Source organism: Hylaeus volcanicus, chromosome 4 (assembly GCF_026283585.1).
Source record: "Hylaeus volcanicus isolate JK05 chromosome 4, UHH_iyHylVolc1.0_haploid, whole genome shotgun sequence".
Classification (NCBI taxonomy): Eukaryota; Metazoa; Arthropoda; class Insecta; order Hymenoptera; family Colletidae; genus Hylaeus; species Hylaeus volcanicus.
In genome coordinates this window covers 27,994,343-28,000,306 of record NC_071979.1, presented here as the reverse complement: position 1 = coordinate 28,000,306, position 5,964 = coordinate 27,994,343, and the positions used below count along the sequence as shown (strand labels likewise).

Sequence of the window (5,964 nt, the reverse complement as noted above, 5' to 3'; positions counted from 1 at the left end):
TCTTTACGCGACGTTTTTACCCGCGCGCACATCAAAGTTATCCTATCGTGTTTCAAATCCCGCGCCAAGCGAAGCTACCCCCGTGCGACGTTCGAGTTTCCCTCTCGTCCGTTGTCGCTGTGCCGCGATTGGCCGGCTCGGTCGGCGCACATGACCGGACAGTTGCGCGTAGCAGGATGCGCAGGAAGCGCGCGCGTATACGCGCCCGCCGACAGTGTCGCGTCAGCCCCCGGCCCTGCTACACCACGTACCATCATCCAGGTCCAGAACCTATACCTGTTCTTTCTCTCTCTCTCTTTCTCTCACTTTCTCTTCTCTTTTACCACCGACCGACCGACCGACCTAACCCAATCGACCCATCCACCGACACCACAACCTGGCTAACCTATTCGATTGCCACGTTGTCGAGTCAAAAGTCGATCAACCAGTGTTTCGCCGTCGCCGTCACTGTCGTCGCCGACATCGTTCATCGTCCGTAGTGGTGGTCATCGACGTTCGAGCTTTCGACACGCTGGATTAATCATCAACTGGCAAGTCTCTCAGATATTTTTACTCCATTACGCGCGAGCAATTCGAGCCCGGTTACGTTTCACGTTCGATCGCGACCAGTTGACGTTTACCGAGAAATCGCGACGCCACGAATCACAGGTGCCATTGATTTCGAACATGGTCACGTGACTACGGTGCAACGAATCCTTAACCTCCTCAGGCCTGCTGTGCGTCGCGATCTGTAGTAACGTGTAGTTTTAGATTATTATTTAATACGGTACGACTTGATTCTTGTAACAATCAGTGTCACGTATACACAAGTGGTCAGTGTTTAAACATTACTCGTGACAGTTAGTGAAACATGTCGAAATCGTTGCAGTTTGTCGTCGTTACGACGTTATAGTTGGGGAATGTCTCGGAGAACATTTTTATCGCGAGACGCGGCGTGGTTTAGGAAATTATTCAGGCCTGAGGAGAAGTTTTGTGTTCGAATTCATTGACAAGTGCTATACGAGTGAATTTATTCTGAAACAATGTTCGTACGAGGATTTATGCCCAAATTTATTGTACATGTATTCCGCGGGGACGCTGTCTCGTCGTGGCAGATTTGGGGTTAGGTTTTTCGACTCGATCACGTGTCTCGGGCATGATTTCTCGAGCAATAAACTACACGTGTACGTATTAGGCTGCCTGGAAGGTCCATGCCGATTTTTAGTAGACCGCACAGAATCTGAATATATCAGAACAGCTGAAAACAAATAACATGTGTACATTCCTTAAAACGTGGAAAGGTTGTGGAACAAAATTGTACATATATAATTCAATAAATATACATCAAAATTCAAATGTGCCTTTGAATTATTCTTAAAAATAGGCTCAAACCCTTGTCTCTGTGACTGCAAACGAATAGCTCTTGCGCTACTATCTTTATACAAAGACTGCTTCTACGATTAGGAATACTTTTCAGCAGTAAGCTTAGTTTTTCTGTGTCGCGTGGATGGTGGGGGTAACCGTTGTTTCTGTTTTACCGACTGGGCAGGGAATATTAATATCAATAGTTGAACCAGGAAAAATAAAATTATAGATTAGACTCGAGATACAAACATCGATCAGCCTGGAGAGTTTAATAAGTGCCTCGAGGAAAAGGATTCAAATTTTTCTTTCGATTCTTATTCTTTTTGTATAAATTTAATTTTGTAGAAATCGCGTACGTGGGGATAGTCTCGATTTTTCCTCTTTTAAAAATGCTCGTAATTGCAACTGCAGTTTCGTAATTGCTTCTCGATTCGTCAAAAGTTCCGATAACAGCGTCCAAGGAAACCCGATAGCCGTTGTTTCGAGCGGGGCGCAACGGAAATAAAAAGGACGGGGCACCCGGTTGATTTTTGCCGAGGACGGGGCGCGAAACATTTAATCGAGTCGCCGGTTGTTTTCTCGCGCGGCGTGATTTTTCCTTTTTCGACGACACTCGTAATTACAAAAGTTGCCCGGCTCGACTCTTTTTGTTGCGCGTCGACGCGCAACTTTCTTCCTTTCACTAGGAAATGAAATATATCGCGGCCGGCGCTCTTTAAAAAGAGCCCCCCCGTGGACCGTAATTGCACGCAAAGGTAACCCGACGACGTCGGAATATTTCTCGATGCGATCTTTTTCACGCTATTCTTTTTTCTCGTTCTCGCAATATTTTCGAACGTCCCTGTAATTACAATCGTTTACCGAATAAGACTACAACCGTTCGAGTTAGGATTGACTAGAACGAGCAAATAGAAATTTTCTATAATGATATTTATTTTTTTGAAAAGGAACAAATTTAACACCGCTTCGTATCAAATTTTGGCTCGCGACGCGAAACGATTTAAATTTGCCTGACAGTGAATGGGTTTGAACGTTTGACCCAGCTGGTATAATTTATCACGAAAAATTGGTCGACCTAAGAATTTAGGATGGCCGAAGTTTCCGCTATACTTTGCGAGATCGTCGCAATATTTCTCTGGGTGTAACGGCGCCGGCGGATTTTCATAAAGTAACCAACGGTACCGAGTTAAAGGCGCGCGGGAATGCGCACTCGGCGTATACTTGTTTGTTCCGGCAAATATTATCGTTAGGGGAACTATTATTACATCTAGACAACAAGCGCGACAGAGCATCGTCGACTTGGAGCGCGGGTACGCTAATAACTCCCAGTCGGTGAAAATAGACGCGCGTTAGAGGGCGGTAAATACGCGTGTGTGCGAGCACATCAGCCTTAGAGATCGGGTCGCCGACTGTTTGACGATTGAACTGGAACCAGTACCGGGGGAAACCGTAATATGAAATGGGAAAAACAATCAAGAGTAAAAATACGCGATTCATCGTACATGTTACAAAAATCTCAATTTCCGAATCGATTCATCGCTCCTAAGCGCGAATACAACGGTCGCGGGGTTGGGAAACGATTTCGTCGGTTGAAAGCGGGTACGACCGCGGTACGTTTTATTCCTCCATCCCTCAACGAACTCGAGACGAGAGAAGAGCGTCGACCAATTGCATTCCAAGCATAGTATCGTCTCGAAGTCGATTTCTAAGCAATCTATTCTCGATTTTCCTCATTATTTCTACGCGTCGACGATCCTCCTCATCCCTCGGCTCCCGAGTATCGTTTCCCCTCGAACGGCGCGGAAGTAGCGAGGGTAAAGTGTTCCCGGCTCTCCTCCGCGGCGACTTATTCGATTTTAGGGCTACAATATTAAAATGGCGCCGTCGTGGAATAGCTTCAGGGGGCGGAGAACTCCGTTCCTATTCCGTCGTTGCCTCCTTTCCTCGAGGGCGTTGCGTTAATATTGCAAGGTGACCCACGGGCTGAGCCGGGATCCTTCGAACCCCGAGACGAAGGTGAAACGATAGCGCGGGCTCTCCCTATCCTGAAAGTGCGCTCGTGTAACCGAGACCTGCAGCTTCACGGACATTTATTGCCATCCACTTTCGTGCCGCGTTGCTTTCGGTTGACTTTGACTACTCGCATCTGCGCTCCCCCGTTTGAAGTGCTTTCGTCTTTGATCAACGTTTCCGTTGACGTTTCGTTCCAAAAAACCGCGAATTTTCGTTTAAATGCTAAACTATTGTTGCTTTCTCTACGTTTTATATTTATTCAAGTATTTGAAAATCGGAAAAAAATTCGGAATTAATTTACGACAATTTATCGCCCGAGTTTTTAATTACGTTACCGTTCAGATCGAAGGGAGCCGGTCAGATTTTAAACAACGCGGACTGCCGGAACACTTGTGTCAATAAACGTTTATGAAGACATTGTACGCAGCAAAATGTTCATCCACGCCGCAACGAGCACTGTTTTCTTAGTAAACACGAGATGCTTGCCAGGCCGTCGGGCTCCTTAATTTCATTGAGAAATTTCGCGACAACTGAGAATGCGAGAGTGTCATACTATGGGGGATTATTAACGATCGGTTTATATTTAGACGCTTCTTTGACCCTTTAATCTGATTATACGTTTCTATGATCCTTTGTACGCGAATATGTCTTCTTTAAGGACTGTAATTGATACTTTGCCTAGCGAGTTAGCCCTAGTCGATCTTAAACTATCGATCTTATTATCTCTTAGGATGTTTCGAACATGCTGCAACTCGAGGGGTAGATACAACTAACATTGACAATTTTGGGTAGCAATCTTCCACTTGTCGCAACCTGAGATCCAGGTACACGAAACTGTATCTTCGCTACCTTTGAAAGAGCTAAGTATAATACTTTTGGCGATATCCGAGCAGCAGATGCAATCAAAGACCGTTCCCCGATAGAACCGCCTGTACCATCCCTCTCGAATGGCGCGTCCGCTTTCGTTAGCCTAAGCGCGACGCGAAAACTGCATTCGTGCTTGTGCATCAAGTTGCAATTACCATCTTGCCAGCGAGGGACCACCCCCTCGGACCTCCGTCCGCTTTTGCTCTCGCTTTGTCTGCAAAGAAAGCTCCGCGCCCGCCTCCAGGCTCCAGTCTTTCGTGTTATCTCGGACGCGGCTGTTGACGGTGTGCGTCGAAACTTTTGTTCCAGTTACGTGCTAGCAGGTATGCGAGTATTTACTAGAAAGAGGGTGAAAAGCAACCCGACGGGGGAGGGTCTGAATAAGCGAAAGACCGGGACGGAGCCACGCGTTTGTCTGAAGAGGCGTCGTTAGCGCTCGGGGGGAGTAATTTCGCTATCTCTGTCGGTTCCCTCCCCGTCCGTTTGTCCGTCAGACCGGCAGGAGCAGAAAAAGGAAACGTTGCTACCGGGTGTACAGGGGGTTTCAGTGCTGCTGACGCTAGGAATTGCTGGCCAGGAGCTTGGAATTCGGAGACGGTTAGGTATTGTTGGTTCCTTGACTCCAGAAGGGGATTACGTGACGTAGAATCACTGGAGGCTTTCAGAACGAGGGGTTTAGATCGTTAAGGGTTGCTTTCCAGGACGCGGAATTTGGAGATATTTAGGTGTCGTTGGTTCCTTGACTCCAGAAGGGAATTGCGCGATATAGAATCACTGGAGAATTTCAGAATGAGGGGTTTAGGTCGCTAAGCATTGCTGTTCAGTATTTCGAATTCTGAGACGTTTAGAAAGTGACTCCATGACATAGTATCACCGGAGGATTTCAGAATGAGAGGTCTAGATCGATTAGAGTTAATTTATTTTAAAGGATTACGCGGAGAACACCATATGTTGATTCTGTAAGCAATTCTTCTTCGATAGATCAGATATCTATTTTTATTTAATATCTACTTTTCGTGATGCATCAGTCTATGTTGAGTAGACCATGCGTATGTCCCAATTTTTTCGTTTAAGAATATCTTAAATCGACAAAGTTACGATTAAAGTAAAAGTGTTCCGTTCGTTCCCAAAAAAATTCTCAAACACGCACCCTTAACGGACGACGCCATCGCGCGCTCTCGCGAGTCGGCTGAAAAATTAACGTGCGTCGACGATTTCGGAAAATTGATTTCCTTCGCTCCCGTCGGCGAAATTAACGCGACGTTTAACTGGAATAATTTGTTTTAATTGGAAAGGTTTCGCCGGGCCGTGTTTGGTATTTACAAAATTGTACACTCTAATTAATTACTGGCGTTGGTTTTCCACCGGAAAACGGTCTGGTAATGAAAGTCGCGCAATGAAATTTCGAAACTTGGCGATTCGCTAAATATTCGGAATTTACATACAGACCACGCTTCCGTGGCAATCCGGAACATTTGTGCTCCGAATCCGCTCAAGTGATTCGAGCATTTCGGCGTACGGATACGTTTGTTTATAAATCCAGAGCTGTTTTTGGAGATTCGCGTCTCGTTTTTAATATAGAAGCTCGCCGAAACGTGGTAACTAAACACAATTTCATTTGCAAGTCACTCGTAGTTCAAAAAGGTCAGAAAAGTAGAAAAGGAGTCGTTATTCAGTTCAGGAGGAGTTGTTATTCAATTTTTTGTTCCTTATTAAACATACGCAGTCAGTCCCATAAGT

At 45.8% G+C, this 5,964-nt stretch overlaps 1 protein-coding gene across 1 annotated transcript in view; it reads left to right on the top strand.

The window, feature by feature from the left end:
• The first annotated feature begins 388 nt into the window (after positions 1-388).
• The window catches only part of LOC128875979 (poly(rC)-binding protein 3), a 108,542-nt gene continuing 102,966 nt past the window's right edge, over positions 389-5,964 (top strand). Inside the window, exon 1 of the mRNA XM_054122056.1 lies at positions 389-530. The gene's annotated coding sequence lies outside the window, so the exon portion shown is untranslated. The remainder of the gene's footprint in view (positions 531-5,964) is intronic.